The sequence below is a fragment of the Triticum dicoccoides genome, chromosome 2B (assembly GCF_002162155.2).
Source record: "Triticum dicoccoides isolate Atlit2015 ecotype Zavitan chromosome 2B, WEW_v2.0, whole genome shotgun sequence".
NCBI classification, from domain to species: Eukaryota; Viridiplantae; Streptophyta; class Magnoliopsida; order Poales; family Poaceae; genus Triticum; species Triticum dicoccoides.
In genome coordinates, this window is record NC_041383.1 from 95,414,365 (window position 1) to 95,425,141 (window position 10,777).

The following is a 10,777-nucleotide window of genomic DNA, read 5'->3' on the forward strand; positions in this document are numbered from 1 at the left end:
CATCCCATCGCACCCTCTCCCCCGCACCCTCCCCGGCCCGCTCCACCGTCACAAATGGATGCAACTAAAATTGCAAAAAAAAAACAAATTTGATTATATTTCCAAATAAGAAATTTGATGATATTTTCAAATAATAAATTTGATGATATTTTTTCATATTCATAAATATTTTCAAATAACAAATTTGATGATATTTTTTAAAAAATTATTTCTATTTTGATAAATTCTAATGGCGCACCGTGGCGGGGTGCGCCATTAGAGTGGTTGTACTTATGGCGCACTAGGGTTGCGTGCGCCATTAGATCCCTCTCCCCAGTTCACCTGTTCCCCTCTCACTGTTGCCTCCCTCCCTCCCTCGCCAGATCCACTCGACCCAACCGTACGCCGCCGCTCCCTTGCTCCGCCCCCTCCGTCCGTCGCGCCTGCACGACGTCGGTGCCGCCGCCGCCGCTGTGGTCTTGCGCTGCCCCGACGCCGCCGCCCCGACCCCCGCAGGAGTCCACCCCCGCCACTCCCGCGCCCCCCGAACGGGATCGGCCGAGCGCGCGCCGCCCGCTCCTCTCCTCTCCTCCTCCCTCCGACGAGCGAGGGCCTCCTCCGTCCCCTGCAGCAGACGGCGAGCGCGGCCCCGACGTGCCCACCCGGCCTGCCCCTGCCATCCTCCGCCACCGGCCCCTGCTCTCCTTCGACCGCGGTGAGCGAGGACCCGGACGAGCTTGGACCCCGACCCTGACCCCTTCGCCGACCCTGACTCCGACCCCTCCGGCGACCAGGTACCTCTCCTCCTTCCTCCTTCCTCCCTCTCTCCACCATTCCCCATTCCTTCCAACTGATGCTCCAAAAGGAATTTCAAGACAGAAAGCACATGCTCCAAAAGTTAGGGTTCACGATTCAAATTGCACTGCATTTTTGTACTGCATTTTTTGTAACTATATAGGAGAATCAGAGTTCCTGCTACTTTTGTTTGTTTTCTTTTTGAAACTGTGCTCTCTTTTCATTAGAGATGGGATGTTTCTACTTTCTAGCGGTGAACATGAGAAGGTTGTGTTAGTTGCTCAGCCTGGGATAGGAAAATAGACCGTGAACTTTCTGAGATGGTAAAATAGATGAGGGCATTGTTCTCCAGGGAAGGTGCAATGGATGTGATTGAAGATTCAGTTCGGTTGTTCCATTAATGATGTCTAGGCAGAATGCTTAATAAGTTTCATCTTGCGGCAAACAACAAGAACTGCAGGACTGCCCTGTTGCTAGGTAGTAGTAGAGTACATGCGCTTGCAAGTTCCAACTAGTTGATTCAGGGATTGAGTTAATTCATAGATGTTGACCTTCATCCAGTGGCATATAGATTGGAACAACTGAGTTCTGTTTCTTGTTATTTTAGATTGTACTGTGGATTTGATTTATTATCTGCAAAGTGATAAATTTTGAATTTGAACTAATTCAGATTCTCCTATGAAGAAGGCCAGGCCTCGGAAATTGGTTGGTTTGACGGCCAGACCCCTTATAATGATGCTTTTCTCTAGAAAAAATGATCCTGGATTTTTTTATGTAATTCTTTGTGGTATTAAGATGGAAACCTGGGATACTATTTCTGTTAGGAGATGGTGTTATATTAAGATGCATATATTGTTATGTTACGCAAATTGTATCATCTTGCCACTTAAGTCAGCCTTCCCTTTAAGCAGAAAATTCAGTTAGGAGCTACTGTTAGGAGATACTGTCAAAAACTTGAGCTACTGTCAAAAAATTCAGTTATGGCATCTAGAATTATGTCAGTTTTGTTTTGTAACTAGAAGACCAAAGTGTTAGGAATTCTGTCCAAACTGTAGTTTTCAGTATTCTGTCCAAACTGAAAACTGTTAAAAAGCATGATGTTTCTTGGATTTCTGTAATGATGATGATGATGGAACATATGGTCTTGGATTTCTGTAATGATGATGGAACATTATAAAGCATTGTACTCCAGTGTGTATGAAGGATACAAAAATTTTAGCAACTTCTTTGATTTTATAAAGTTGTTCTTATATGGGTGAAACTTCACTTGTTTTTAGGCTAGTGCAGGGTGTTGCTTTATTGTGATGCCTCTGAATTACTTGTGATCACATTGAGAAAGACTTTCTAGTTTGTTGGGTTTTGTCTCCGACCATTGTGTCGTGATGAATTTGCAGGTACCCCGAGAGGCCCTTGAGTTTGCCGGAATGTCGATTAACTTCCGTTCCGGCAAATTCGGGCACTCCATATGTCCTATTTTCAGCAAAGGTCATGCTGAAATTTTCCGTGAATTTTAGCATGACTTTGCTAAAAATAGGACATATGGGGTACTTGCGACTAATGCCTGTTATCATGCATGGGTACTAATTGGTCTCTTCTGCTGCTTATCAGAGATGGCGGGAAGCAGCCACCGCCGATCTGCGACACCGCAGTACGAGTTGGATGCTTCCGAGTTCTTCACTATCATACTTGACGCTTCAGTATCATCCATGACGCTGGTATATAAAACGAGAGATCTCCCCTTCACCCATCTCATTATGATATCTGTTGTTTGCTACATCACTCATTTTCCCAAACTGCAGAGGCTGCCTGACAGTTTTATGAACATGCTGATGGGTGAAGATCCGCCAAATAATGTGAAGCTGCGACAGGCCGGCAGCGGGTTTCGCAGGCAGTGGGATGTGCAGTTGGCGATCAAGAAGGGCCACATGTACTTGTCTCGTGGGTGGGAGAAGTTCTACCGTGCCTACGACCTGCAGCTGGGGTACTTCCTTGTTTTCAGGTACGACGACGATGCCAACATGCTCATCGTGAAGGTGTACAACAAGACTATGTGTCGCATGCGCTACGCTGCCGATGATGATGCCGGTATGTACGTTCTGCCTCTTCTTATTCCTCTACATTTGGCTTTGTCTCACATCGATTGTTAACGGTCATTGTTGCATTTTGGACAGGTAGGAGCAGCAACAGCGACACTGGCTACAGCCAAAGCAGCAGCGACTATGGCTGTAGCGAAAGCAGCAGCGATTCTGGCTGTAGCGAAAGCAGCAGCGATTCTGGCACCAGCATAGACAACAAGAAGGATGATCCGGATTGGAGTGCGGGAGAAGAGGAGCAGAGTGAGGTTGAGGAGCTGCATGATGACGATGGGCATCAGGTTGAGGATGACCTAGCGCTGGTGGTGGCTGACCAAGGGCAAGAGATGGTGGTGGCTGACCATGGGCAAGAGATGGAGGTGGCTGAGGATGACCTAGCGATGGTCGTGCCTGAAGGTGGCCTCGCGATGGTGGTGGTGCCTGACAATGACCACGCACCGGTGGTGGCGCCGGTGATCCCACAGCTGGGCGACATGACCACGCCAATTGTGGTAGAAGACTACATCCCACTACCTCCACTGCCTCCACCGCCTCGCCGCTCTAGGCGCATCAGGGAGATGAAGGAGAAGAAGGAGAAGAACTTCCTACTTCGTCAGGTATGTCAGATCTCCTATAGGTTAGCTATCCAAAATGATATATATATATATATATACTTAGTTACCTATGTTATCTCTAATATGCTTAGTTTCCTATAGGTTAGCTTCATTTTACCTAAGTTGGCTCTAATATACTAACTTAGAGCTTATATGCTTAGTTTCCTATAGGTTAGCTCCAAAATAACTTATGTTAGCACAAAATGATCAAGTTTACATAATAAGCTTATAGTCTTTTTCTTATTCTTCTTCTTTTCCAAAATGACATAGGTTAGCTTCATTTTACCTAAGTTGGCTCTAATATACTAACTTAGACCTTATATGCTTAGTTTCCTATAGGTTAGCTCCAAAATAACTTATGTTAGCACAAAATGATCAAGTTTACATAATAAGCTTATAGTCTTCTTCTTATTCTTCTTCTTTTCCAAAACTCTTCTTATTCTTCTTCTAGTGTTCTTCCTCTTCTAGTATTCTTCTAGTCTTCTTCTTTTTCTTCTTCTAACTTCTTGTTTATCATTTTGCAGATTTGATTTAATTGACGGAAGCTTGCGTGGATGGAGTGCTTCTTTTCCATTTGTGTTTTTATTTTGTATCAATGTGAAACTTTTGTGAATTGATGGATAACGGTGTTGGATGAACAATGTGAAACTTTTGTAACGACGGAACTATGTGTTGGCTATGTATGTATATATGATGAAACTTGTGTGTTGGATATGATTGCTATATGGATGCTTGTTGTATATATATATGTGTTGAATATCTCATATGTGAAATAGTGACCTGAGATTAAGAAGAAAAGAATTAAAAAAGTTGTTACTAATGGCGCACTACCATGTGCTGCGCTATAAGTATAGCAGATAATAGTGGCGCACTGTGGGCTATACTAATGGCGCACTACGTGGTGCGCCATTAGAACACCAGATACTAATGGCGCACATGTGGTGCGCCATTAGGATTTAATTCTAATGGCGTGATGCCAGTGGCGCACCAGTAGTGCGCCATTAGAAGGCAAATTCGGTGCGCCACTAGCATGCCTTTTCCTAGTAGTGATGTATATATCATGTGACAAGGTAGTGATCCCGTGCCCCAGAGATTCTGGAGCTTCTCCTGCATCTTCGTCCATACCGTCGATGTCTTTGGGTTGAAGTCAAGATCGTTGGTTAAATCATCGATCGTGGCAATCAAGTGGGTGGTGGGTGGGCAGGGAATTCCTTTGTCGCTTGCTTCCCACTCAAGCCGGACATAGTTCGGCCCAGAGTCTCCGGACAGACAGAGAGACTTCAATGAGTTCAGCACGGCACCAAAGGGCGAGTGTTGAAAGATGTCCGCAGCGGTATACTCCCTTACCGGAGCCCAACCCGGCATGGCTAGCTCGAGGGTGCGCGGACCAGAACCAACGACCGGATACGAGTCCGGGGGTCCGAGGTTATAGGTCTCCACAGAGGTGAGACCTGTGTTCGGCTCCAATGCCGATGAAGGTGCGGCCTGTGGGGCGGGGTCTACCCCTCTGTCCTTGGGCAACCAAACTTGTTCCGGATTTAGATTGGGGGCTATTGCAGGGATGACGTTCTGAGCATTATCCGACAGCAGGTCTAGGCCGTGTCCGTCGTGACTATCCGGCGCTCCTGGCTCAGGGCCGAATCCGTCAAAGATCAAGTCTCCGTGAATATCCGTCATGTAGTTCAAGTTTCCAAACCCGATCTGGTGGCCAGGGGCGTAGCTGTCGATCTGCTCCAGATGGCCAAGCGAATTGGCCCGCAGTGCGAAGCCGCCGAACACAAAGATCTGTCCGGGGAGAAAAGTCTCACTCTAGACCGTGTTGTTGACGATTGAAGACGCCATCAAGCCTTGAAGCGACGGCACAGAGGAACTCTCAATGAAAGCACCTATGTCGGTGTCAAAACCGGCGGATCTCGAGTAGGGGGTCCCGATCTGTGCGTCTTAGGCTGATGGTAATAGGAAGCAAGGGACACAATGTTTACCCAGGTTCGGGCCCTCTCGATGGAGGTAAAACCCTACTTCCTGCTTGATTAATATTGAAGATATGAGTAGTACAAGAGTAGATCTACCACGAGATCGTAGAGGCTAAACCCTAGAGCTAGCCTATGATGGTATGATTGTAATTGTGATCGGCCTTCTAAGGACCATCCTCTCCGGTTTATATAGACACGGGAGAGGGCTAGGGTTTACATGGAGTCGGTTACAAGGAAGGAAATCTAATATCTGGATCGCCAAGCTTGTCTTCCACACAAAGGAGAGTCCCATCCGGACACGGGCCGAAGTCTTTGAGTCTTGTATCTTCATGCTTCGATAGTCCGGACAATGTATATAGTCCGGCTGTCCGGATACCCCCTAATCCAGGGCTCCCTCAGAGGGCACCTGGCCTGCGCGGACTGCTGTGTCGAGCGCCTCGGGAACTAGCGGCAGTGCCAGAAGTGCGAGCATGGCGGTGGCTTCGATGTGCGGAACACGGCGGTGGACGCCGTCCTTTCTTCGGTGAGGGTGGAGTTCCCGCACAAAGGTTGTGGGCTCTACGTCACTTACCACAAGCTCGCCGATCACCAGAGCGTGTGTCCGCTCGCGCCCTGCAAATGCCCCGTGCCCGTATGCAGCTACGAAGGACCGCCGTCGGCGCTCTACCACCACATCAGCATCACACATCCCAGCCCGTGCACAGGATCCAGTACAACAAGGTGCTCCAGCTGCAAGTGCCACTGTCAGAGCCACGGCTCTTGCTGTTCGCGGAGGAGGACGACCGCGCATTTTTCTTCGTCGGCGGCATTCTCGACATCGGCGCGCCTATTACCGCGTCGGTCGTCTGCATCAGAGCGGGGGCGTCCCCACTGCCGCACTACGTGGCCAATCTGTGGGTGAACGGCCCGCCGGGGGAGCCCAAAGGCACGACCGACACCATCAAGGTGGAAATGGAGGTGACAAGCAGCAAGGATCCCGGCAACGTCGACGTGCCGGAGCTGACCTTCTTCATAGTTCCGACCAAGCTGCTGGCCGGGGCTAAGCTGGTGTCCCTCCACATTCAGATTGACAAGCTCACGTCCTAAATGTTTCTACAGTGCCTTCTGTTTATCTTAGTAATATGCTAATATAGGGATTACCTCAGTCTACTTTAGCTTAAGAAATGGTGGGTTTTGGTGGCGATGCAGCAATTACTTCGACATCAGATCAGTAATTTCCAACAGTCGAACGGATATTTTGTGTCTGTTGGATGTAAAGTTCCTTTGGGTAAGAAGTACTACTCCCTCCGTCCGAAAATACTTGTCATCAAAATGGATAAAAAGAGATATATCTAGAACTAAAATACGTCTAGATACATCCCCTTTTATCCATTTTGATGACAAGTATTTCCGGACGGAGGGAGTACTTGTCATCAAAATGGATAAAAGGAGATGTATGTAGAAGCTTATACCAAAACTTGAAAACAAGGTTTACATTATCCCGAACATCTCGCTACCTAGACCAATAATGTACTATGATTTGAATTCAACATAAAATGGATACAAAATTTTGAATTGGAGAGCGTATGGTACATGTATAGTTCATAGTGAAATATGATTACTGCGATATGCATGTTTTTTGTTATCAATATAATATTTAAATTATTGTATAACTTGACAACAATCGTATTCAAATAAGGAAAATTGAGTCAAATTTAGTCCATATGGTAGATGACAATATATATGTCCACATGATGGAGTAAAATGTTCATATATGATGGAAGATCAAAATGTACGACTACATCAATTATAAACCGCAATGTCACCTAACGATATATTCGAATTCAACATAACGTGGATTCAAAAATTGAAATTTGAGATCCTAGCATTTGTAATCATATAAAAAGGGACATTACTCTTTCTTTTCATGGGAATTGATTTGTTTTTTGTTGTTGTTGAGGGAAGTGCGAATCAATTTGGTACTGTGCAGGGTAATCTTGTTCTTCCGATTTTTTTACATGTTTCTTGTAGTTTTTTCAATGGCATCTATAGCAATATAGTAAAAGGGGACATGACTCTCTTATGTCTTGTATGAATTGTTTTTTTACACGTTAAGTTTGTTCTGCCGAACAAGGATCCGCACCTTGTTATCCCGAAATTTTCAAGCTCAAGTATCTTTTGTCTCACCTGCTTTGAATGTCCCGCCTCTTCAACCCGCGTCGCGCCTTGTTATCCTGAAATTTCGGCACGCGCGAAAACTCCCTCCTCATCCGAAATCGGTCCCGCAGCCTAGACACGTGAAATCCCCCTTCTACCCCTCAGCCGGAAATGAAGCTCCACGTCGCGGTGTCAAACCCGGTGGGGGTACACTGGTAACTTACCCTACATTTTGGACAAGCACGTCCCTAAGCTTGGCTCCCCCTCCCCCTTAGCCCCCCCCCCCCATTTGTACACCGAGGCCGCCAAAACCCGCGAAACCCCACGCTCCTCCATCGGCCTCCCGACCGTCGCCCAGTCGGAGACTCTTCCCCGACTATGTCGTCCACCACAACAGCTTGCCGTCCCTCATCCACCGCACCGGATGAGGATCCAGCGTCGATCTCGTCGTCCCGCCGGATCAGCCGCCCCATCCTCCACCTCCAAGGAGCTGCCCCGATGTTCGCCTTGTCTATCGCGCCACCTCAATCCCCACAGTGCCATCTTGACCTACCCCACCGGAACCACAGCTCCCTCACCAATTCCTACAATGAAGCCGAGGCCAACTTGGCGCCACCAAGGAGGTTCTACACTCACCACTGCATTTTATCTTTTATTCGATCTCACGGGGTTGCCGGTGCTCGATACCGAGCAGACATGGCGGGTCTCCATCAACGGCGTCGTCGCCGGCCACATCATCCACGGCGTCCTCTCCCCCATGTCGTTGCTTCCTCAGCGGCGACTTCCATAACGGCACTAGCTGCAGCTGCTCTGGCTCTCGCTCGTGTTGCGGCTCTGTTCTTGCTGTCGGTCGTGCTGCTGTACTACTCTTGCTTTCGTTTGTGCTGCTGCTCTGCTCTCGCTCCTGCTTGCGCTGCTGCTGCTGCTGCACGACCTCCAGCAGCTACAGGAGTTGCTGCTTTAGCACTCGCTCGCGGTGCTACTGCACGACTTGCTCTCTGCTAGTGCGTTCCCTGCTCGAGCGTCTACTGATTTAGATCACTGCTTCTCTGCTACTAGTGCTCGAACGCCCTAAACATCTATTGCAATGTTCTACTACTAGTTCAATCGGTTTCAACAGTAAAATTCAGTTTCGACTATAAAGTTCATTTTCTTCAGTTAAGTTCAGAGTGAAAAGTACTTACAACATCTGTCGAAGTGGCCGTGGCGCAGCTGATGCGTTTTACATCTAGCACTTTTTGGTGATGTATTTTACATCATCTATTGCAGATGATATTAGGGTCCCACTTCAGATTAACGTTGTATGTCTTGTCCTGCTTCAGCCTCGTTGTGTACACCTCACCGGAGCTACTCCAACAACGGAACCATCCATCACAGCGGAGCAGTACCCTCAGCGCCATTTCCAAAGGCCTCGGATCTTCTTCCCCGCCTCCGACAGTCACACCAGCATCACCATCCTCCAAGTCCAACCCAATGATGCTGAGGTCCACAAGGCAATGCCAAAGAGGTTGTACACTCATCGCATCACTTTGTTACTCTACATTCATGTCGATCCCTTGGGGATCCTTTGCTATGGAACTACTATTCATGCAAATCTGTTAGAAGGAGTGGAGCAAAGCAAAACTGGAGGATTTTTTTCCTTTGGTGTCTCTTTCGAAGAAAAAACGTAGGAATTTTATTCACTTGGACGTCCTTCTCAAATTAATATGCATGAAGAACAGAACTAATTTCATTACTGGCATAATAAGATTCTTATTTTTTTTCATTTTCACGTGGTTTGACTTTAATTTGACCACGTTTCTCCATTCCTGTGTTCTTCCAATTCATGTGAACTAGACACCCAGGTTGACTGAAATCCTATGTTTCCAAATGCTGTGTTTTGCACGTGCATTCCTATCCTATTCCTGTGTCTTTCCTGTCCCTGCATTTATAGAGTCCTCCAATTCTAAGGAGCCCTTACAGATTTACTTCATTTTCAGATAGGCGATAAAGAAAACTATGTGTGTTATGTCCTGCTCCTGGTGTGCCATAATCCACCCCACCTGAGGTGCACCATCGACAGAAGCGTCCACTGCAGCAGAGATCCCCCCTGCAGACTTTCTTTCGCCGCCTCAGATCATCTTCCCCGTTGCCGGCAGCCACGCCAACTGCATTACCATCATCGACTGAGCAGATGAACCTGAGGACTACACAGTTCTGGAAGAGAGGTCGCAGTCTCTTGTGTTTGCTTACGTTATACATCAATTATTATTACCTGCTACTTTATCGTTCAAACTTGAGTTTTGAAATGCCCATGGATCTCATATCGAGCCAGAAACGAATAGTATCTGTCTACTATCTGGTTCATCTGGGGTCTTCTATGTGGTTCATGTTGGGTGGGCAACAAACAATAGATGATCCATTGTCTATCTTTTTAAACTGAAGTTATAATCTACCTGCTATCATTAGTTTTGGATACATCCACTCGTTTGCTACCATAAGTCTTGATTTTTGCATGCACCCCTTAGGCCTTACAAAATCTAACTATTTTTTATTATGCATGTCAGATATTGTACACAATCGTACTGAACATGTAGAGAAAAAGAGAAGACCGTTGCGTGGGAATATAATGTCATGCAGACGCCGCTCCATGGTGGGTGAAGTGGGCCCCCTCCTGCATTTCCAGATTGTATTCCAGAGGAAGATAACTGTTCAGATGGGGATTCAGAAGGAGCTGACCATGCCTGTTTACCACCTGAGGTGTTTGCTCTAACCTGGCAGGCTGATGTTGGTCATATCATGCATATGGCGCCTTGCATTCCTTACATTATACATCTTATATCTCATCAGCTCAGTTTAGATTTGCTTTGTGTGAATGCCACCTGTTTGGTTTCTATATCATACTCCCACCATTCCTAAATATTTGTCTTTTTAGAGATTTCAACAAGTGACTACATACGGAACAAAATGAGTGAATCTACACTCTAAAATATGTCTATATACATCCGTATGTGGTAGTCCACTTGAAATCTCTAAAAAGAAAAATATTTAGGAACGGAGAGAGTATATGGGAATTATGCAATGCCATCTTCTTTAGCTAGGCATCATATACGTGAATCATGCAATGCCATCCTGTTTAGCCAGTCATCGTATATGTGAATTGTATCGTGCCATATTTTTTTCCATAATGTATTCCATTTGTCAACAATGTTTACGCATTCATCCGCTC